The following is a 24,626-nucleotide window of genomic DNA, read 5'->3' as shown; positions in this document are numbered from 1 at the left end:
TAACTCCTCGAAAAATGTAATTACACAATTTTTTTTCAATTAAAGGAGCAAGGACCAAGGTTTCATAAAAAAAAACGTGTTTAAAAAAGAAGGTTTAAAACATCAGACTTTACAGGTAAATTTCTAAAAAAGAAACACTACTTTTTTGTTTTGCATTTGAATATATTATTTATTGATCTTTTATCTTTAATTTGTGATATATAACACTTTGGTGAGTAAATTAAATATTTAGTTTTTAACAGATACTTGAAAATGGGGGTAGTGAATTTAAAAAAAAACGTTTGTCTAAAATATTATATTCGGTTTATTGGAAAGACCATAAAATTTCACATTGATCCTGAAAATATCGTAAAAATTGAATCAATAGAAAAATTTTGATAGTTTCAAAATTGAAAAATACTGAGCTCGTAAAATTCAATTAATTTCATTACTGTTTTTTTTTAATAAAAAAATAATATTTCTATTACTTTTAAAAGAACTTTAATAGTTTATTTTAGAAGTATAATCCATAAAGAAAATAAACAACCCACTTTTAAAAGAGAAATTGCGAGTTTTTTTTTAATATTTTATTCGCAGTTTCGTGTTAGGGGTGTCAAAAATTCCTACAAACATTCTGATACACCTACTGTCCACCATACTGACACAATAAGACGATTGAGACATATCTGATTTCAGTGTCCACACACCGGAGTCTGCTACGTGTCTACATGTTGTGTTTGTCTAGCCTCGCTCCTCGGCCTTTTTGGAGCATGTCCGCACACCTTCACTCACTCACACCAAACTCACTGCTCTAATCTTTTTGACCTGTCAGTTCCGGTGACGCAGCCGATTAAAGGACACGTCTCATTAATGTGACTTCCGGTCACCCATCTAAATCTGGCGTGATCACTGTCACTTAGCAATTATTGTTTTAGATTTTTAAATTCTTATGTTTATAGCTAAGTACAGCTTAATCTAATAATGTTTTGACATTGTCCAAAGACATAAGTTCAATTTGTTTTGTACAAAGAGCATCGCTTAATATGCTAATAGTAATTTGTATATCACTTCCCAATATGCTCAACCCAAGATAGGGAGCGTTATGATAGCCTAACGAATTCTCACGAGGTTGAAACGCTGGAAATTCTGTGTAGCTTAATTCCCATATTATTACGTTATGCTGCATTTCTATTGTTTTACCGTGTCGTCTATTTACTTCATAAATCATGTGCCAAGATATGCGGCTAATATATATGAGACATTGACAATTTTGGCTATATAAAAAAAGTGACAGTTTATTCTCTCCTAAACTAAATACTTTATTGAAGAGAGAGAGAGAGAGAGAGAGAGAGAGGAAGAGAGAAATGTGAAGTATCAGGTGGCTTGTTGACGTCTGTCTGTCTGTCTGTCTGTCTGTCTGTCTGTCTGTCTCTCTCTCTCTCTCTCTCTCTGTTCGTTTAACCCGCATTCATTTGTCTATATTGACCAATCTTCACAATTGTCAGATCAAAGCCACATTCCTAGTGTTTGTTAACATTTTCGAAAACAGCTGAAGAGTGTTGAATTCCAAAACTTTTGTACATTTTTTCCCATGTTATGATTTCTTCTGATGACATTTCTTGTTTTGAAGATTTGTCACCAATATTTGCGTGTGTGCACCCAGATCCATATGCGTGTGTGTACAACCAGCAATAATTCCGGTTTTGTCTAGAATACTAGTCAACAATATATTATTTCAAGGCTTACTATACAGAGAGAGAGAGAACTAAAGAAATAAAGAAAGAAAGAGAGAGAAGCAGAGAGATTACAAAAGTTGAATATCAATGAATCAAACAAATAGTGTTTATCACATTCAAACGAACCAAACACGATCGGTACCGCATTTTACTTTACTTTTAAAAAGTGCACTTATCAATGTAAGCAGGAAAACCATTACGTTCAGGTTGACCAGCTGTTGCACATTGTGAGAGGACATCGCTCGTGAGTTGCAGTGCGCTGTTCTGCATCTTCCTTGCCCGCCTCTGCACATTTATGCATCAACGAATTTTATTGTCAGCAAAATCTGCCATTCACACGTTCGTTTACAAATATTCCCGACGCACTCGTAAATAATCGCAATTTGATCAATGGAAATCGATGAACGAAGCAGTATTGATTTTTCTATCAATCTCCGATTGATCTCACACTCTTTCCCGATCTCACTGTCCCCTCCCTCCGTATATATCTATACTTCTATAAATGTATTTTGTGTATTGATAGTCATATTAAACACTCTTTTTTCTACTTATTTAAAAAAGAAAATACAACTCTGTTATATATGGGTTATGGAATTGCATTCATCTGCAAAAGATCTAGCTAATTTGCATATTGTTTTAAACATTCATTTTAATTAATTCCCTATTAGTTTTTTTTTCAGTTCTCTTATGGGATGATCATTTTTAGTTAACTATTACGTGTGATTATATTCATGTAGATATTCTACATAATTTATACTTGCATAATATTTTCCTAAAAAAGTTAAAATAAACATAAATCTCTTTCTATATATATTTATGTAAGCTTATATATATATATATATATATATATATATATATATATATATATATATATTTGTTTAAAGCTTTTTCCTACCAAATCTTCTGTCAATTTTTGGTCTACAGACATAAAACTTAATATATAAGGTATTCGAACTCATGCGAAACTTTATCTTTGGGTTTTAGCTGGGTAAAATCGGTACAAAAGTGTGAAAATTAAAAAAAAAAAGAAGAAATTTGCCAGGTGAAGGTTGAACGACGGCATTACGAATATGCATGCGTAACGAAGTAGCTTTTAGTTCATCTTTTAATTTTTAGCCTTGAAGTAAACAATCTTCGTGGGTTAAATTACGTAAAAGTGTAAAATAAATCGTAAGCTACCCGTTTTCGGTTCGATTCTCAATGGTGGCGCACGAGTCATTTTTTAGCTCTTTTAATCATTAACATGTATTGGGTCCAATAATAAATACGAAATCTGCAATATATCATATTTAAGCGTATTTTACGATCAGAAAATGCCTGGCGGCCTGCTAGTATAAATATATATATATATATATATATATATATATATATATATATATATATATATATATATACGCGATGCCTAAAAGAGACAATGGACACCCCTGCAAGTAGTTGCGCGTGTAACTGTGAGGCAAGGATTGCGTATTCTACAGCTACACAGTCTGAATCAAGACTGCTAGAGTCCAGTGGCAAGGAGAAGCCCAAGACTGGGGGTATCGTGTTCGGACTCCAGCTAGGCTCTGGGACATAGTTGTCCTAGTGACATATGGCCGAGTAGTCCTAGATGTTGTATCAAAGTTTACAGTTACCCAAAGGTGCTGAGTTCAATCCTGAACGAAGGGAGTAAAAAGTAACATTCAAAACAGAGAATCAGCAACTATGTCCCAGAGCCTAGCTGGAGTCCGAACACAATACCCCCGTAATAATAATAAAGGGTTGGGGTCGAGACTCCTAACAAACGATTCCCCAGTTCGATACAAAACACCTGATGAAGGCCGGAGCGCAAAACGGCCGAAACGTTGTGACAAAAACAACCAAGATGAGGAAGTCAGTCCGACAATCTCAATCAATGAAAACTCCTCATCTCAAAAATACTGACAATTACTACTACTACTACTACTACTAATAATAATAATAATAATAATAATAATAATGATAATGATAATCAGAGAGGCGGTAGCACTCTCTCTATAGGGATGGCCCGTACACGCCTATATACCCCTACAAAACAAAACTATCCAAATCTCAACTAAAATCAACTTATAAGTTTCAAAAAGCACATATTCTTACTGAGAAGCGTCTTACGAATCCAGCGAGTGTCAGAACGTCGGTTAAAATGTCAAAAGAGAGCAAAAAACAAGGGGGTAGAAAAATGGGCAATTGTTCTTCTTTGTTCTTCTTCTTTCTTCTTTCTTTTGAGACGATGTATCTCGGTGTACGAACGGTCTCTGACAACAGTTCAAGCATCAATCGACTGCTCTTTACACGGAGAAGTGCAGTGACCCATCGCTTTTTAGCTAACTCCATAATTAAATAAGATTACGTGTAATCACAAGTTTTAAACACTATATACCCAATGTAGACAGACCACTTCGAACACGGAACTTCTCTCAAAAGGGACAGCTCCAAATAATACACCGGATGCTCACAGACGTTCCAGTTTGCCAGTGGCCTATATTTCTTGGACGCTGAATATTTGAGGTGAACGTTAAGGTTTTTTCTTTAAACAGTAACCCACCAGCGTTAATGAAACCACAAAATCTTTATCTCAGTTGATCAAAATTGTTATAAGAGTAACCTATCAGCAAGTACGACGTCAAAAAACAATGTTATAAAAACAAATAATTCTTCAGATTTTGGAATGTAAAATATGTACAAAATGTCAATGCTGTACCAGGATTCGAACCTAGGTTAGCACGGCCACAACGTGGGGTCCTAACCTCTAGACGATCACAGCTAACACTGACGTCTGTCGCTCTTGGCAGAAAGACACATGACTACTGTCAAACTATTGAAAAATAAGGAGGAAACTTGAAATTCTCACGCATGCGCAAAAATACACTATAGCAACCATTGTTAAATGCAGCTGAATCTCTTCGCTCGCTAAGAAAAGTAGATCAGACCAGTTCTTCTAAGAACTCACCAAACGCCAAAGGAAATAAGTTAAATTAACCGCAAAAGAAACTGCAAGAAAGTCATCTTCTAAGAACTCACTGGAAGCTGACCAAAAAGAATCAAAATCCAAGCCCTAGCCACAAAAATAACTAGATATTGTGGCTACTATACACAATCTACTAATAAAAACAAGTAAGTTTTCTAAAATAAACTACAATAAATTAACCAAGTAACCTCACACTGTCACTGATTAGGACTTCATATAAAGATAACAACTACACTATTGGTGTATATACCGTTCCACACTTTAACTATTGGTGACGGGGCAGTATCTCAATTCTACGAGAGTTGTCTTTCTATAAGATAAGCGATATTATAGTAAGATACACATAAGTGTTATATGTTTACATTTAATAAAAAATGCCAAAGTCAGCACGTAGTAAAAAAGCTCAGAGAAATATAGACTATGAAAAAAACAAAATCAAGGTATTATCTGAGCAAAAAGAATACTATCAGAAAAATGCTGAAATATTAAAAATTAAGTATCATGCAAATCCTGAGGCAAAGAAGGCTGCCTCACGTGCTGACTCAAAAGCATGGTATAATAGGGATCCCGAGGGGAAAAAACTGCCTCACGTGCTCTTTATAACAAAGAACTAGAAAAAAAGAAGGCTGCCTCACGTGCTGACTCAAAAGCACTGTATAACAGGGATTCTGGGGAGAAAAAAGCTGCCTTACGTGCTCTTTATAACAAAGAACCAGAAAAAAAGAAGGCTGCCTCACGTGCTGACTCAAAAGCACGGTATAACAGGGATCCCAAGGGGAAAAAAGCTGCCTCATGCACAAACTATTATAAATATAAATATCAAAAACTGCCAAATCTTTGCCAAAACGCCAAAGAATGAACCAAGAAAAATTTAATAGTGAAGGCATGAACATTTTAGAACTTTATAATACTCTAACTGTTTTATCAGAGAGGCGGTAGCACTCTCTATGTAATATAGAACCGATGGAGGACCAAGAGGCAACTCCTAAGGCCCAAAACCCAAAGACCTAAAACCCAGCAGGAAGCGACCTGCTACTAATGGAGGCGGCAATGAGCCGCCTCCTAAAAAAGACAATACTATCATGAATGTAAGTTTAAAAATAAGACTGTAAGTAAAAATACTAATTAACAAGAATAAAAAAGCATTGGAAATGCAAAAGGATATAGGGATGGTATGCCAAAAAGTATACAAACAAGATAGCTATGAATGGCTAGGCACATGGAAATAGAATTGCATCCAAAGTATAGCCCTATAGCTTTTTACAACCGTAATGATGGCACGGAATGAAGATTGGAGAAAAGCTATAGGGCTATACTTTGGATGCAATTCTATTTCCATGTGCCTAGCCATTCATAGCTATCTTGTTTGTATACTTTTTGGCATACCATCCCTATATCCTTTTGCATTTCCAATGCTTTTTTATTCTTGTAATAATAATAATAATATATTAGTCATTAATTATAACTACAGATCGAAACATTGTCATGCCAGTGTAGAGAAGTTTGTACATATCTGTATAAATAAGAATATTGATATAAATAGCTCTATTTACTATTGAACTTTATGCGGGGTCAACTTTGACCTTTTAGGTGTCACTTCAAGTTTTCTGTTTAAATAATTGATCTCATCACATAACTGATTTGTCAGATCGATTGCTGCGAGTGGATGTGGAGGCAGCTTATTAAGTGCATCTGTACCTGCAGCTGCACCAACTTCCAACAACCTTTTAGCTCTTATAACTGAATTGCGATCTTTCGGAATAACGAGAATTCTTGTTCACAGTTTGATTTTCCTGACATGTTTCCGCAGATACGAATATTTGAACTCGCTGCTAATTTGATCAGCTCGGACTCCGTTTGCAATCACTGGATGACTAAATCATAAAGATATTTGTCGATGCGTTTTGGGAATAATTCCGCTTTAATCTCCATCATCATCCCGTTGTGGGTATAAACAGGCTGAAACATCGAAAACGTCGATAATAAGTCAGTGTAGTCTTAGTGTTCTCATTTAATATATAAAATTATCTTGTTGGATTTTTCAAGTCAGACCTAAATAGCTTTAAAGCTAATAAAACAAACTTTGTTAATGACTAGACAATTTTTTATTTGCTATTGTTGTCTCATGTTATCTAACACAAAGTTATCTTGTTAGATTTTTATAGTCGCACCTAAATAGCTCTTAAGCTGATAAAAATCAAACTTTTCTTTAAGGCGGAGCAATTCTTATTTCTTATTACTGCACCATATTATCTAAAATAAATTATCTTGTTGAATTTTTAAAGTCGAACACAAATAGCATTTAAGCTGACAAATAATACTTTGTTTCTAGCTAACCCATTTTTATTTGTTATTGTGTTACCATGTTATCTAATATAAATTGTCTTGTTGGATTTTTATGGTCAGACCCAAATACTATTTAAACAGACAAATAACACTTTGGTTCTAGCTAACCCATTTTTATTTGTTATTGTCTTACCATGTTATACGATATAAATTATCTTGTTGGATTGTTAAAGTCAGACCCAAATAGCATTTTAGTTGACAAATCAAATTGTTTCTGACAAGCCGATTTTTATTTGTTATTGTTGTACCATGTTATTTATAACATGATATACTTTGTCATAATTTTTCTTGATTATTTATTCCGATGAAGATAACTGCTAATATCAAATATTGTAAAATAATTGCCTAAAATCAAAACAAACATTTTATCAGGCACTATGGGATTACCTGCAAAGCAATACCAACTTTATGCGGAATTAATATTTTTTTAATTCTATAATAAGTTGACATTTATTAGCATTTAATCAATGAGTGTTCAATTTCTTTTCAGCTACAGGTAAAATAGCAACTTTTGTTCAATTAATCGTATAGAATGAATTGTTTATATTGATAGGCATTGTAAATTGGCATAAATAACCCCGCAAAATGGTGAGTTTTATTTATTATTGTATTTTAGCACACAAAGGGTTTATTTAAAGTGTACATGAGGACAAGCACCTGACACGCATTGCTCAATTAGAGATTATGCATCCAACTTGAATGCAGTAAATTCTTGAACAGCGAAATAAAGCAAATCAGAAACTAGCAGGGCTATCTGACATTGCCTGAAAGAAAAAGTGTGGCATAACTATTATCCCTCTCTCTCTTTCCCCATTCCTTGTTTCCTCTTCCCCTTACCATCCTTCTCTGCTCAGCCAATTCTTCTCTTTTTACATACACACACATATATAACTGGAGTCGGCATAAGGGAAATAACTCTGTGAAAAAGTTAGGGTTATTTCCCTTTATTTAATAGCTAGAAAACAAACTCTATGATAGCATTAGAAGATGAGTGTCGTCTTCATAACATTAAATGGCATGAATGGCTATTTGACACATAAATAATGAATCTCTTTCTTTAAATTTTAGATATTATACATTCGGGATTACATCAAGGTTGTGGCTCGCAAGAGTCACTAAGAAACCCGATTATCAAAGTTTTCAACAAGCAGGAACTCGCCTTATTCGATTTCCCTGTTTGGTTAATTTGAAACATTTAACTAATACTAATACCTCTGTTTATCTAACCTCTTTTTCTACTTGGCGTCACCACTAATCAAGGCTTGAAGACCACTCGAGGATAAGGGTTAAAGAATGTAAGGTGGTAGTGTAGTAATCGTTAATGGTGTAAATTGAGTAGAAATTGATTATTTATGGGAAGGCTTGACACGAACTTCCCCTTAATTTTAACCTTACATATCAGCCACCCTTGATTCAATCATGCAGATGATACTGTTTCTTAGATTTCAGTTATTATTTACCGTATTTCCATTGCTTATTAATTTGTCACCGACTTTTCAAATTTTCCGAAATCGTCTATGCTTGTTATGTGTTTGCTAATAAAATAAATGTCTTTATTCATTTTCTGCTATACGTGAGTCTTTTTTATTCTTATTCATTTATAGTCGATTCTTTTTTCCTTATGCGACATCGGTTCTTTTCATGCAGGAAAGAAATACAGAGACTTCGCTGAAAGTTTCTTAAAGGTTTTATTTTTGGAGAGAATTGATTCACAGTGGAGAGAGACAAAGGTTCCCCTTGTTAATTATTTAGTTACTTTTAAAGTTGGCTAAAATGCTGACATGCAGGCAGATGCTAAGACATTGCAATATTTCACACTTAGCGATTATCAAAGTTTTCTGCATTATTCGATCTCTGTCACATGACGTCAATCGACGGAGTGATTTGCAGACCTTTGTGACGTCATTCATCATTTTGACTCGTAGCAATGTTTCGTCTAACATGTCTAACCTTTAACATTACATGTTAGCAATTATTGATCCAATGCTGGAGGTGTTTTGCAGATGTGGGTTATTATGAAACTTGTTTTAAAATTTCAACGTTTTTATTTTATTAACCCAGCAAATGGGTCAGTTGTTATTTACTCAACCTGTATATATATATATATATATATATATATATATATATATATATATATATATATATATATATATATATATATATGATAAGAATAATGGAAATAGTATTCTGACCAAATAGAGAAATAAAAAGAAACAACCGCGTTATGTGGTTATCAACGTTTCGTCTTTATTTCGAGACTAACTCTAAAAGAGGAAGTCCCAACAAAAAGACGAAACATTGATGAACACATAACTCGGTTTGTTCCTTTTTTATTTATTTCTCACTCTCTCTCTCTCTCTCTCTCTCTCTCTCTCTCTATCTCTCTCTCTCTCTCTCTCTCTATATATATATATATATATATATATATATATATATATATATGTATATATAAAAACATATATATATATACATATATGTATATATAAGTTCAATTATCTGTGTGTGCATGTGTGTGTGCGTGTCTGTGTGTGTACATTTTCCTGCCAAGTTACTCTGTCAGTTTTCGTTCTACAAATTCGAGATTGATTGTTTTCGGCCAGAAATTTGGCTGTCAATGTGTCAAAGTTCAACGATTTGACCTTTAAGAACTCTACCAAACTCCTCTGCCAATTTTAGGTCTAAACATTTGAAATTTTAAATGTAGATTACGTGGACATGGGTCAAACTTTTTAATTTGATTTGAGCCCAAAACAGTAAATGTTAAGAGGTAAAGATTGGGGTCAAAGTTTTTTAAAAATTGACCTCTGCAGTCTCTACCAAATTACTCAGCAAGTTTTTGCTCTAAACATTTTAAAATTTTACATAAAGACAAAGGGCAAACTTTTTAATCGTTTTTTCGCCGAAAATTTGACTGTTAGGAGGTCAAAGTTCAAAAGATTTGACCTTTGCAAACTACTCAGCCTATTTTGGGTCCAAACATTTGAATTTTTACATAAAAGGGTATTCAGGCATGCGACAAGATTAAATTTTAGATGTAGGTTACCGGGACATGTGTCAAACATTTTAATATAAATATACATTCACATAAAGTTATGAACAGTACATAGGGTCCGAGCAAAGCCGAGCTGAACTGCTAGTATATATGTTTAATTTAAAGTTAAACGACAAAGACCAAAAGAATTTTTTTTTATTAAACAAACATATTATTTTATTAAAATCAAGTTCGATATTTCGATCAATAACAGAATATTTATCAAGGAATATAAGTTGTATTTTCTTTCTTTCTTTTTTTTTGCGGACCAGATTAGTGGTGGTAATGCCTGGTACGTAGCTCTTAGATGGTGAGTTTTATGTCCGGTTTAGTAGAAGAACGCTAGTCTAGTGTGTATTGTAAATGATAATATATATATATATATATATATATATATATATATATATATATATATATATATATATATATATAGTATGCTTATTAATACAAACATTATTGACTTCCTATGTGCATATATGTTTCTGCAGTGCCTTTTTCTAGGTAGACTTCGTCATCAGGCCAAATGTCTTTCTCAAGACTAAATTCAAGACACTTGAGCCTTGAGTCTTAAATTGGGTTATGAGAAGTCTGTTTGAAAGGAGGGACTGCAGAAAAATGTATGCATATATGTAGCCAATAATGTTTGTATACCATAAACTAGCTCTGTTGATTCGTCGAACACGTTTTAATAAACACAGGAACTTTAGTGGATTTACATCTCGAAAAAAAAACTATATAAGCATTATATATAATGTATATATCTACATATATATATATATATATGAAATAAAAATTACAATAAGTTTACCAAGGTAATCAAAATGGTAAACTTAAAATATATTATAAATATTAAAGAGTTAATATTTACAAGTAAAGTAATCTCAACCAGATGTAAAAGCTCAGTAAAACCGAAAAAGATTTGGAATTTTAGTTGGGCCCAGGATGGACCTTTGAGGGACACCAGCATTAATACTGTGGGCTTCTTATTTCTGCCCATCAACCACTACTCTTATGAGACTATCAGAGAGAAATGATTTAATAATTGAGAAAACATTTACAGTTATACCATAGCTGGAAATCCTGTGAAGTAGGCCTTTGATACATCAAGAGCAATTTTTCTAGAAATTAAGTCTTTGTTGAGAGATTCACTAATCCTATGAGATATAATCGTTAGCACATCTGCTGTAGAGCTAGCAGACCGGAAACCATATTGCATGTCACTAAGAAGGTTATTTTTGCTAAGGTGGTTGACTACTTCTTTATTTAATAGTGATTCCAGCAATTTACTCATGACATACAAATACAAGGCATACTGAAGCACTTCTCCTTAAGACAACACTTAAACAGTTTTGTAAGTATGGGGGCAAGCTCTGGTTGAAGCTTTTTCTACACTACAATTGGAATACCGTCAGGGCCAGTTGCTTTACTAGAATCAAGGTTTTTGATTAGCTTGGCGACATCACGCACAGATATTTGTATGTTGCATAGTGTGTTGTCTGTTATAGGAGGAAATATAGGGAGTTCATGGCCTTGGTCGCATAGAGTTGAATTAGCTGCAAAGTTCTTGGCAAATAGTTGGCTGTTGTGGGGCGATAGAAGGCAAATATGAATGCAGTGGTGTAAGCAAGTGCAATCCGGAAGCACATATAAGGTAAATTAGGGTCTTCTCTGCAGATATCCCTACCACACGGAAAGCCATCTTTAATGTAGGCACATATTCCATTCCCATGGCGATCTTGGGGTTCAGATTAAGATGTTAAGTTAGAGTATCCATTAATTATGAACCCATCTAGGGAAGTGGTCGGCCCTATGCCAGTTTCACTTAGGAAGAATATGTCCGGTTTCGTCACCTGTAATTAGGTTTCAACCTCTGGAAGGTTAGAACGTAGACCCTTTGTATCGTGGCATGTTCATGCCATAGATGAAATCATAGTTAGTTTTCTCCATATTCTTCGGTCCATTGTTGGCCTGATTCTTCTGGAATTCTCTCACTGTTTCATTACTTCCTTATCTGTCCTAATCTGCAGAAGTTTAAATGTTCTGTGAACAGCTATCTTGCTGCTCAACTTCCCTTCTTATTCTTCTTCTTCTTCTTTGTATCAATGCATGTTCATGCCATAGATGAAATCATGGTTAGTGTTCTCCATAGGCTTCGGTCCATTGTTGGTCCGATTCCTATGAAAAAACATCACATGATTTGAACTTGGCAGAATATATGGGGTGGGTTGCCATTACCTTCCCCAACGCAGTAGCATCTGACTTGCCTGTTTGCACTTATCCGTTGTCATTAGATTATCCGCATAACTGCAGTCGAATAACATAACTCTTAATACCATAGAATCGTTGATCTGCTAGAAATTCATCCTCCTCCATGACTATTCAACGTCCTGCTGCTGACGTCATCTGAGTTACCTCCTTTGTAAAAACTTGAATATCCCATGTGTAAAATGTTTTTGACTGCTGATGGGGGTATGAGACGAATGGATTTGCCAATAATTTTTATAACCAACGGCTGTGCTAAACAACCAATGAAAACGTCCCAAAATTATTATAAAAATTGTCGAATTTTGGATTCAATCAGTTCGCCGTTTACTACGTCACAGACCGCATTTAATTCTTGGCCGCCATCTTGGTTACTGATCTGAACTACGCTGCCATCTTGGTTACTGATATGAACTACGCCGCCATCTTTGTTCAACACAATATCTCAGAACTTAAGAGGTTAACTAGGCCACGGACCGCATTTGATTCTTGGTCGCCATCTTGGTTACTGATCTGAACTACACTGCCATCTTTATTCAACACAATGTCTCAAAACTTAACACCATGTAATAGCAAATCCTGGGAACATGGTTTATCAGAAAAAACAGTTGGAAATAAGTCATGCACCATCCACTATGACTACGACATTCCTACAGCTACATACTTAGAAAACGTGGCTATTATGCTTCACATAGTGATATGGGACAAGAGGGAGAAAGTAGCAACCCTAGTTGAAGTAACCATCCCTAATGATGCTGGCCTTAACAGAGCAGAGAGGGGAAAGTACGACATGAAAAGAAAATGGAATCTTAAGAAGATATCAATCATATCAGTCACATATTTACACAAACACATATTTACAACATGTACACACAAACACATAAACACACACATGTACACACAGACAGATGAATACACACATGTGCACACAAACACGTGAATACACACATATACACACAAACACACGAATACACACATATACACACAAAAACACATGATTACACACATATACACACAAACACATGCATACACACATATACACACAAACACATGCATACACACATATACACACAAACACATGCATACACACATGTACACACAAACACATGCATACATACTTGTACACACAAACACATGATTACACACATATACACACAAATACATGCATACACACATTTACACACAAACACATGAATACACACATGTACACACAAACACATGAATATACACATGTACACACAAATACATGAATACACACATGTACACATAAACAGATGAATACACACATTTACACACAAACGCATGCATACACACTTGTACACACAAACAGATGAATACACACTAGTACATACAAACACATTCATACACACATACACATGTATAGCATGCCCCAAAAATGTAAAAATGTACTCACACTTCGAATGACAATAAATCTTTTATTTTGGAACATAAATTGAAATATAATAGCATCGAATACAAAAGACAAATGTAATTGAAGAATGATGTCTGCAAATGTTCAAACTGATTAACATTATCGTCCAGAAAACGCTTATAATAGTTAGCGTTTTCTGGACAATAATGTTAATCAGTTTGAACATTTGCAGACATGATTCTTATAATAGTTAGCGTGAATTCATTTTTTCAGGCACACACACACATATATATATATATATATATATATATTATTTTTAACCAAAAACATTACTATATAAAAATATATTAAAATTCGGTAATGTTCATATTCCAATAAAAATCAAAGTCAAAATTAATTGACTCAATTTGTAAGCTTCATGATTAGTTTTTATAATCGAGCCTGCAAATAATATTTGCACAAAATCAAGCCAACACAAATAAAAAAAAAATGATAGCATCATTTTGTGTATTTTCATATTCGATACAATTGTTTTGTGACCATTCGGACAATTTCAAATATTATGTCATTTGAAAATATTCCAAGAGTGGCTAATTTTGAAATATTTTTAACTGACATAATTATTTCAGGCCACGGCACATTGGTTGGGAACCATTGATTTGGCTGCAGAATACACAATAACATGGCTGAGCAGCTTTAGATATTTTTAATGAAAATCTCTCCAGACAAGGCATGAAGCCACTTGATGTAAGGAACTACAAAACATTCTACTTAAAAGTCAAAAACTTTCTAACGATAAGTGTTAGATGTAATACATTCTCACGAAGAAGACAGCAATTCTTCCCTCTTTGCCAGAAACATTGTTCATGGAATGTGAGGACTAAAGGATGAAATAAGGGAAGCGAGACGCTCAACTGCTAAACACCACCGGTAACAACTTGTAACTTCCACGAATGACACATTTGCAACATACATTAGTAATCATTTCACGCACACAAATGGGTCATGGCACAACGGTTGGGAACCACTACGCTAATCATTATAGTCTTTGATTCCCTGTGAAATATTCCGTTGTCATCTACCAAAACTCTCGTCTTTTCAGCGCACGTAATGCTGTTTATCCATCCGCCATTTTGATCACCAGTCTGCACGCGAAGTTATCAATCACTTCAAAGGGATATTGTATCGATCCCTCTAGTGTGACTGTCCCTCAATTCCCTGAGAATGTTTGAATGCTCTTCATTCGGAGACTGCTCGAAATGACCCCATAAAAAGAAATCATTTGAACTCGCCCCGTAGCTGCAGTATCTGTTAAAGGGCGCGTTTGAGGTCAACTAATTAGCAAGAAAGATTATTTTCTAGGGTTCTTGACTTGCATCAGAGTTTTGAAATGGGGCAGCACCTGTGTGGGTAGAGAACTATCCTGTTAACATATTATTTGACAGATTCTGACCTGTCTCTTTGCTTTGAGGTCTGGATAGAAGAACTTCCGTTGAATGACATTAAAGGAATCATCAGTAACACACACATATATATGTATATATATATATATATATATATATATATATATATATATATATATATATATATATATAGAGAGAGAGAGAGAGAGAGAGAGAGTCATCAACATACAGTAGTGTTTCACTGTATCACAGCTCATCAGTGCTAGACAGGCAACTACCTCAAACCAGGATCGAAACCGTATCGCCCATACGACAGTCAAGGCTTTGAACCATTACGCCAATCAGCAGCTACTGTGCAGGTAGTGAATTAACGATGTTTTGACACACACACACACACACACACACATTCTCACTTATATATATATATGTGTGTGTGTGTGTGTGTGTGTGTGTGTGTGTGTGTGTGTGTGTGAGAGGAAATTTCTCAACCTATATACAAAACGAATTTTTCATCTACATTGGTATGTAGGATATTCAGACATGTGGAAAATTTTTTAATCAGTTTTCATTCAGAAAATGGGCTGCTAAGCAGTAAAACTTAAAAAATTGGTACTTGTGAGTTATCAAAATTTTATCTAATTGTCAACTGTTTCACGACTTCGCATGCATGAATCGTTCACATTATGTTAGGAATAAGAAAGTTTGCAAACACTTTTAGAAGATGGTGTCATGATGGCCTAATGGTTATTGTACTTGACTCACTGTGTTTTGATTTCGGTCTCAGCTCGAGTATTTTTTCTTACAAGATGTGAACTGTTTCGAAAAAACATAATACTCGCATGCACATGTCTCAGTTTCTTTCCGTTTTTTTTCTTAATTTCATTTTTTAAAGGTATTTAACGTTACATTTAATACCGGGCATTTTTTAAAGGTATTTAACGTTATGTCTAATACTGTGCAACGCCGGGCACATACTCTAGTCTATCTATGTATCTATAAAAGCGAAAATATGTGTGTGAACATAATTTCCAACCTATATACTCAATAAATTTTTATCTACAAACTTGAAATTTGGTATATAAGGTATTCAGACATGTGGAAAACATTTTAATTGGTTTTTATCCGGAAAGGGGGCTTAGAAGGTGTCAAAATTTATAAATTGGTACGTGGGAGTTGTTGGATATTTCTCTGTTTGCTAATTGTCTCACGATTGCGTATGCGTGAATAGTTAACATTATAGATTCCTTAAGTATAAGTCGGTTTTAAAACACCTTTTAAAGGGCACGTCATGCTGGCCAGATGGTTATCATACTAGACTCACTGTCTTTGGGTTTTGGTTTCGCTCTCAGAGCGAGTATTTTTTGTTTTACTCACAAAAAGTGATCTGTTTAGAAAAAAGAACATAATACTCGCATGTACACGTCTCAGTGTTTGTATTGATTAAAATACAATATCTATGCGTATTTTATGACCAGGCAATGCAGGGCGGCCTGCTGGTATATGTATAAAAGTGAGAATATGTATGCGTGTGAGGACACTTCTCAATCTATATCCTCAACGAGTTTTTAATCTACAGACTTGAAATTTGATATACAGGGTATTCAGACATGCAGAAAACTTTTTAACCGGTTTTCATCTGGAAAAAAAGATTTGCTAAGGGGGTCGAAATTGAAAATTTGGTACGGACGGGTAATCGGATTTTTATCTGTTTGTTAACTGTTTCGCAAATGATGTGCATAAATGGTTCACAAGACAGATTCCTTATGTTAAGAATAAGTAGGTTTGAAAACAGTTTAGAGACGTTTCAAGCTGACCTAATGGTTATCGTACTTGACTTACTGTGTTTAGGTTTTGGTTTCGATCTCAGCTCGAGGATTTTTTTAATTTTTACTTTCAAGAAGTGGACTGTTTAGAAAAAACCATAATATTCGCATTTACATGTGTCGGTTTCTGTATGAATTAAAATATATTTTTATGTGTATTTTACGATCCCGTAACGCCTGCTAGTATATATATATATATATATATATATATATATATATATATATATATATATATATATATATATATATATATATATATATATCTTCTATATATCTATAAAAACAGAGATGTGTGTGCCACAGACGATTTCTGATTGGTTAATCCAATAATCACATCTCCTAAAAAACAATGGTTTCTACGCTCTTACCTTTACCATAAAATATTATGGCTTTATTTATTGTCCATCTTGGAAGGGTTTAATTTTTTAATAACTTGTTATTCACAAATTAAAAAAATACGAAACTAAACTACACGAAATCAAACGCTCCGACAAACTTAATAGTAGTACTAGCAAGCACACGCGCACACACGCACACACACACGTTCACTACCGTCACGTTGTTATGGCAACCAAACAATGTTTACAAAATGTCTACGCACGTTCGTAGACATTTTGTAAACATTGTTTTTAAAAAATAAAAAATAATACTTCTATTATGTTTTAAACGACTGTAATAGTTTATTTTGGAAGTATATTTCATAAAGAAAATTGACAACCCACTTTAAAAACAGAAATTACGAGTTTTATATATTTTATTCGCAGTTTTTTGTTGACTCTTCTGGCGGCCATGTTGTAAGCCCTAACGGTATTTTTGGAGATTACCCAAATAAATGTTATCAAAGGCAAGATAAGTTACTTTTCCACCAAACTGGATATATTTTTCGTGTTTTTATTCAATGTAGCATATTTATTCAGCTCGAAAAACGGGTTTGTATTACTGTACACATAAATTCGAAAAAGTTGTCAAAAACCAAATATATAACAAATACATGTTATCAAAGGCAAGATAAGTTACTTTTCTACCAAACTGGATATATTTTTCGTGTTTTTATTCAATGTAACATGTTTATTCAGCTCGAAAACCATACGGTGTTTACCGATGTATTGGAAAATTCAAGATGGCGCCTCACTCCCTCTTTAACACGGTAAGTTTGGGAAAAGGTGTTATAAATAAAAAACTAGAAAAAATACTATTAAAAACCCGCCGAATATATGTCAACCTATGTCACGGTAACATATTGAGCGAGTTTTTAACAGTATTTTATTCAGTTTTTTATTTATAACACCTTTTCCCAAACTTACCGTGTTCAAGAGGGACTAAGACGCCATCTTGAATTTTCCAATACATCGGTAAACACTGTATGGTTTTCGAGCTGAATAAACATGTTACATTGAATAAAAATACGAAAAATATATCAAGTTTGGTAGAAAAGTAACTTATCTTGCCTTTGATAACATTTATTTGTTATATATTTGTTTTTGGCAACTTTTTCGAATCTATGTGTACAGTAATACAAACCCATTAAAAATATTGTTTTTGATTTTGAAAAAATATTGTGGTTCATTTGTATTTAAAAATATTGTGGTTCATTTTGATTAAAAAAAAATCATTTTGATTAAAAAAATTGTTTAATTTTAATATTTGTTTATTGTCTTAACTCATATCAAATGTTTTGCTTGTGTTCTGCTTCAAATATTCATATTCTTACATGCATAATTTTCATTTAATTTTATTAAATAAACTTCAATTTTACTACAAATCAAATCGTGTTCCTTCACTTTTTAAAATGTAATTTATAAGTAATTAAAGAACGCATTCTAATCTTTAAAATCTATAATACAACGAAATATTTAATTGCTTATAATACTTAAACAAACAACTTGTGTTTTTTTTATTATTTTTTTATTATTAATATTAGATGAGTTTCAGTATAAATCATCGTGTTCTTTATTTCAATCCAATTTGGAAGTTTTGTAAATGTATATGATGTTTATAATGACCTATGATTGCGTATTTATATACATTATTTTCCCTATCCTTCTGTTCATCGTACATTTTTTACTCCCAAACTTAAACATGGTGGGTGCATAGAATTCATTTACCGATACAAAAGAAATAAGTAAATAAATCCATAAATAAATATTATAAATGGTTTATTTTAATACTTGGCAGGATGCGGAGGAAAATGAATGAAGGGGGAGGGGAATGAAATAAAAACATTTTGGAAACAGATTAAGTTTGAAAGAATTGCTTTGCACAGAAAGAAATTAATGAAAAAAGAATAAAATTAAATTTCTTTTCCTTCTTGATTTCTTTTAGTTTTTTATGAAAAAGGAAGTCAAAATTAAGACTATAAAAAACAATTTTTATTAAGAGCGAACCTCAGTCGTCAGGTCTGTAAAAAAAACGTGGAATAATCAAGAAATGTTTTCTAATACATTTTTTTTTTTTACTTATGTGTTCATTTGTCTCTTTGAAGTTCGTTTGTTTAATATATCGGTTTGCAATATCACTTTGTCATTCTGTCAGACTCAAATTTATATCTATAAAAGTGAAAGTGTGTGTGTGTGTGTGTGTGTGTGTGTGTGTGTGTGTGTGTGTGTGTGTGTCTGTGTACATTTCCCTACGAAATAACTCTGTCAATTTTTAGTCTACAGACTCGAAATTATACAGGGTACTGAGATTTGGAAAAATCTATGTGATCGGTTTTTAGCCAGAAATTTGGCGATTAAGGGGTCAAAGTTCAACGATTTGAGCTTTGAGAACTCTAGCAAACTTCTCCGACAATTTTGGGTCTACACCCTTGAAATTTTAGATATAGGTTCCGTGGACATGGATCTAACTTAATAACTTGATTTGAGGCCAAAAAAATAAATTTTCAGGGGTCATAATAGGGGTCAAAGTTTAAAAAATTACCCCTTTTTTTTGCTCAGCATACACCTCCAAACACCCGGGCAACGCCGGGCACCCATGCTAGTATATATATATATACACGAGTGAAAATGTCTGTGTGTGTGTGTGTGTGTGTGTGTACATTTCCCTACACAATAACTGTCAATTTTCAGTCTACAGACTCCAAATTTGACATAAGGAGTATTGATATTTGGAAAAATATATTTGATCGGTTTTCGGCCAAAAATTTGGCTGTTAAGGGGTCAAAGTTCAACGATTTAACCTTTGAGAACTCTCCCAAACTCCTCCGCCAATTTTGGGTCTAAACACTTCAAATTATGGACATAGGTTCTTTGGACGTGGTTCAAACTTTATAATTTGTTTTGAGCCCAAAAGAATAAATGCTAAGGGGTCAAAATTGGGGTCAAAGTATACAAAAAATTGACCTCTGCGGTCTCTACCAAATTACTCAGCCAATTTTTGGTTTAAATATTTTAAATTTTACATTAAGTGTATTCAGATATAGGGCGAGCTTTTTAATTGGCTTTTGGCCGAAAATTTGGCTGCCAAGGAGTCAAAGTTCAAAAGATTGTACATTTGCGGTCTCCAGCAAACTCTTAAGCCAATTTTGGGTCTAAACATTTGAAAATTTACATAAAATTTGATATACAGGGTATTCAGACATGCAGCAAGCTTTCTAATCAGTTTTTGGGTGAATGTTTCGCTGCAAAGAGATCAAGGTTGAAAGAGTTGACCTTTGCAGATTCTACCAAACTACTCCGCCAATTTTCTGTCTAAACACTTGAAATTTTAGATGTAGGTTACTTGGACATGGGTCAAAAATTTTAACTTAATCTGAGCCCGAAACAGTAAATGTTAAAGGGTAAAAATTGGGGTCAAAGTTTTAAAAAATTGACCTCTACAGTCATTACCGACTTTTCTCCATGGTAGTTAAGGAAACCTATTATATAGAAGGCATTACCGTACACTTTCACACTTTTTGATGTATATATACATATGCACATAAGTTATGAACAGAACATAGGGCCCAAGAAAAGCCGGCAAAACTGCTAGTATAAAAGTGAAAATATCTTTCTATCTGTCTGTCTGTCTGTCTGTCTGTCTGTCTGTCTGTCTGTCTGTGTACACTTCCCTAACAAATAACTTTTCAATTTATATATATAGACTCCAAATTTGGCATAAGGGGTATTGGGATTTGGAAAAATCTTTTTAATCTGTTTTCGTGCAGAAATTTAGCTGTTAAGGGATCAAAGTTCGACGATAAGGACAAGAAGTTTGGTTTGCACGGTACCCAAGATGCTCATCCTGTAACAACGTGGGGATGGAATTTTTTTTTTTCCAAACGAACGCACCAGGTTTATCATGTACAAAATTAGCATTTTGTTGGTAACATAAGATGGAAATCACATCTAACAAGTTAGCGAGAAAGAAAATTTTTATGTAAGCATAAAACATAAAATTGTCATCCCATTAACGAAACGGTTGTAATGAAGAGATCTAAGTTCAAATAAACAAGAGTTATATAAAAGAAAAAATGTAAGTCTTTGAATTTCAACAAAATTTCGTACTATATATACATATATACATACATATATACGTGTGTATGTATATGTATATATGTATATATATATGTATGTATATATATATATACATATATATGCATATATATGTGTGTGTATATAATTCTATATATATAAATATCTCTCTCTATATATATATATATATATATGTATATAATATATCTATCTATCTATCTATCTATATAATCTGTCTATCTATCTAGCTATCTATCTATCTATATATATATATATATATATATATATATATGATTAGTTTTTTTTTTTTTTGGAAAAAGGAATCCAGCAGAGTGCTCAATTAAAAGGAAAATCCATATATAGTGGATCAATGACGTATATAAAGTGTTTAAATGGAAACTTTTCGATACAATAAAAAAAGTGATAGACGAGGAGTAACATATATATATATATATATATATATATATATATATATATATATATATATATAGTCATCCACATACCGGAATGTTCCGCTGTATCACAGCTCATCAATGCTGCTAGACAAACAACTACCACAATCCAGGATTTAAACTCAACCACCCAAACGACAAGCGAGCTTCTAACCATTATGCTATTCAGCTGCTGCTATGTGGGCAATGAATTAAAAATGTCTGGACATTGTCCAACGCCCAAGCTCAATTTGTTTACACAAAGATCATCGCTTAATATGCTAATAGCAGTTTGTATATCTCAATATGTTCAACCCAAGTCATCCACATACAGCACTTTTTCGCTGTTTCACAGCTCATCAGTGCGGCTGGACAAGCAACTACCTCAAGCCATGATTGGAACTCGACCGCCAAAACGAAAGTAGGCACTTCTAACCGATACACTATTCGGCCGCTGCTATGCCGGACAGTGAATTAATAATGTTTTCACATTATCCAAACGTGTATATATATATATATATATATAAATTACTATAAATGTGTGCAATCAAAATATAAAGTTTCGCAAGGTTTCGAATAGCCTGTATATTAAATTGCATGTCTGTAGACCAAAAACTGACAGACGAGTTCTGTAGGCAAAATTTTTTAAACAAATATATATACGCAAATACATACATAAAAATATATAGAAAGACATTTGTGCTTACTATAACCTTTTCTCGCAAATATTATGCAAGTATAAATCATGTAGAATATCTATATGAATATAATTACACGTAATAGTTTACTAAAGTGATCATCCAATAAGAAAAGCGAAAAACTAATATGAAATTAATTAAAATGAATGTTTAAAAGAATATGAAAATTAGTTAGACATTTTGCAGATCAATGCAGTTCCACAACTCATATATAACAAAGTTGGATTTTCGGTTTTTATATGAATATCAATACACAGAAAAAAAAACAAATTTAAAGATATACATCCGTATTCCTGTCTGTTTGTTTGTTTGATTGTTTACAATTTGATTAATATATACAAAATGTCCATTACTTTAATATTTCATTTATTTCTATATATAGTATAGTTCTTTCAAAAGATACGATTAAGAGGTCATCTCATTTGCGTATCATATTAAGGAAAATCGATTTTATTAAATAACTGTATGTTAGTTTAAGTTTCTAGCGATAGAGCTGCTTTAAGTGTTCTATTTAAGATTGTTATTTCATCAACTTTAAATAACAGTTATATTGATAATATATTTAATTTAATTTATTTGGAAATATTATTTCCGACATCGTTTGTTTTAGAAACGGGTAGAGTTATTTCCCCTGATGAGTTTTTGTTTTTATGTTCGGAAGTTCGAAAGATTAAAAAAAAACTCTTCCCCACATGAAATAATTTAATAATCGCAACAAGTTTCAAGCGTGAAAAAATAATTTCGTGTAGACAGAAAGATGTGTTGCTCTATTTTTAAATATTCCAAAAGCAAATAAATAAAAAATTGACGAATAAACGAAAATATCTCATTTGTTTGTTTTTATTATTCTTGAAACTACTATACAGAATTCTTGAGCATTCCGGGAATTGAACCCCCCCTCTAAAAAAAAAAAAAAAAGAAACAAGTCGAAAAAATTTTTTATCTACGAAAAAAGCCAGTGAAAATAGTGCTTTTACAAAAAAAAAAAAAAAAAACAAGCCAATACAAGTAAACGTTATTATTTCTACAATCGACAAAGTTGTTTGCAAATTAGCTTTTCGCTTTTAAGCGCGTTTCATGTTGCTGTCTGCGTACATGGCTTTTTTTTTCGGTCGCCCCGGCACTCGCTGCTATTTTTTATTGAAACAAAAGTTGTTTTGATTAATTTGTCCATTTGGGAGGGAGGTCCAGCGCACGAGCAACAAAAAGTGCTCAATATCTGGAGAATAGCTTCTTCTCTTTGAATCCATTCTGCCAAAATATCTGGTGAAGAGAGTATAATATTTTTTGAGGACGATTATCTTTTTGAAATTGTTATGGGGTTGCCCACGATGAAAATGATTAATATCCTTAGTATAGCAGGTTTGTTCCAAACGGAACTTCATGTCGACCCGGGCATGGCCAGGTACTCATGTTAGTATATATATATATATATATATATATATATATATATATATATATATATATATATATATATATATATATATATATATTAACTGGTTCCCCCACCAGACTTGTTTGGTGAGAAGGGCAGCTAGTCTCCCTGAAGGATTAAAAACAAGACCTTTCAAAAGGGCGAATGAACCCTTTTTCGGGGTCAACGGCCAACTAGCACCGTGTGTGTTTGTGTGTATGTATGTGTATGCTGGGATGAAGAGGGCTCCCGTAAGTCGTGATGAAGGCAACCTTTCTAGGAGTAGAAAATCTCTGATTTAAAAAAAAAAACATAAAGCGGGAGACCAGTACCCGCATTAAGGTGGTCTGCAGTTTAGCTTGTGGCTGGCTATCTTGCTCTTGCTTGTTGCTGGATCTCAACATTTTGAACCGAGAGAGAGAGAGACTCAGCTGTTGTACAAAGCTAAGATTCTGTAACATATTTTTTGTATAGAGACTCCCTCAGGCATTTGTCTATAAAAATGATCCTGTGGCGATGGAAGTCATTTTTGGGCTCATGGACTTTAAGTGTCTGAGGGAGTGGCACTCGTCTGACAAGACGCTGCAATCATTTTATATATATATATATATATATATATATATATACGTTGAAAGTGTTTTGTTGTCTCTATGTAAAAATTAGTTATTTACAATCCGCAGGTCCTCTCCTACTCCCG

This window comes from Euprymna scolopes, chromosome 28 (assembly GCF_053919585.1).
Source record: "Euprymna scolopes isolate OS-2025 chromosome 28, ASM5391958v1, whole genome shotgun sequence".
NCBI classification, from domain to species: Eukaryota; Metazoa; Mollusca; class Cephalopoda; order Sepiida; family Sepiolidae; genus Euprymna; species Euprymna scolopes.
Note: the sequence above shows the minus strand (reverse complement) of the source record.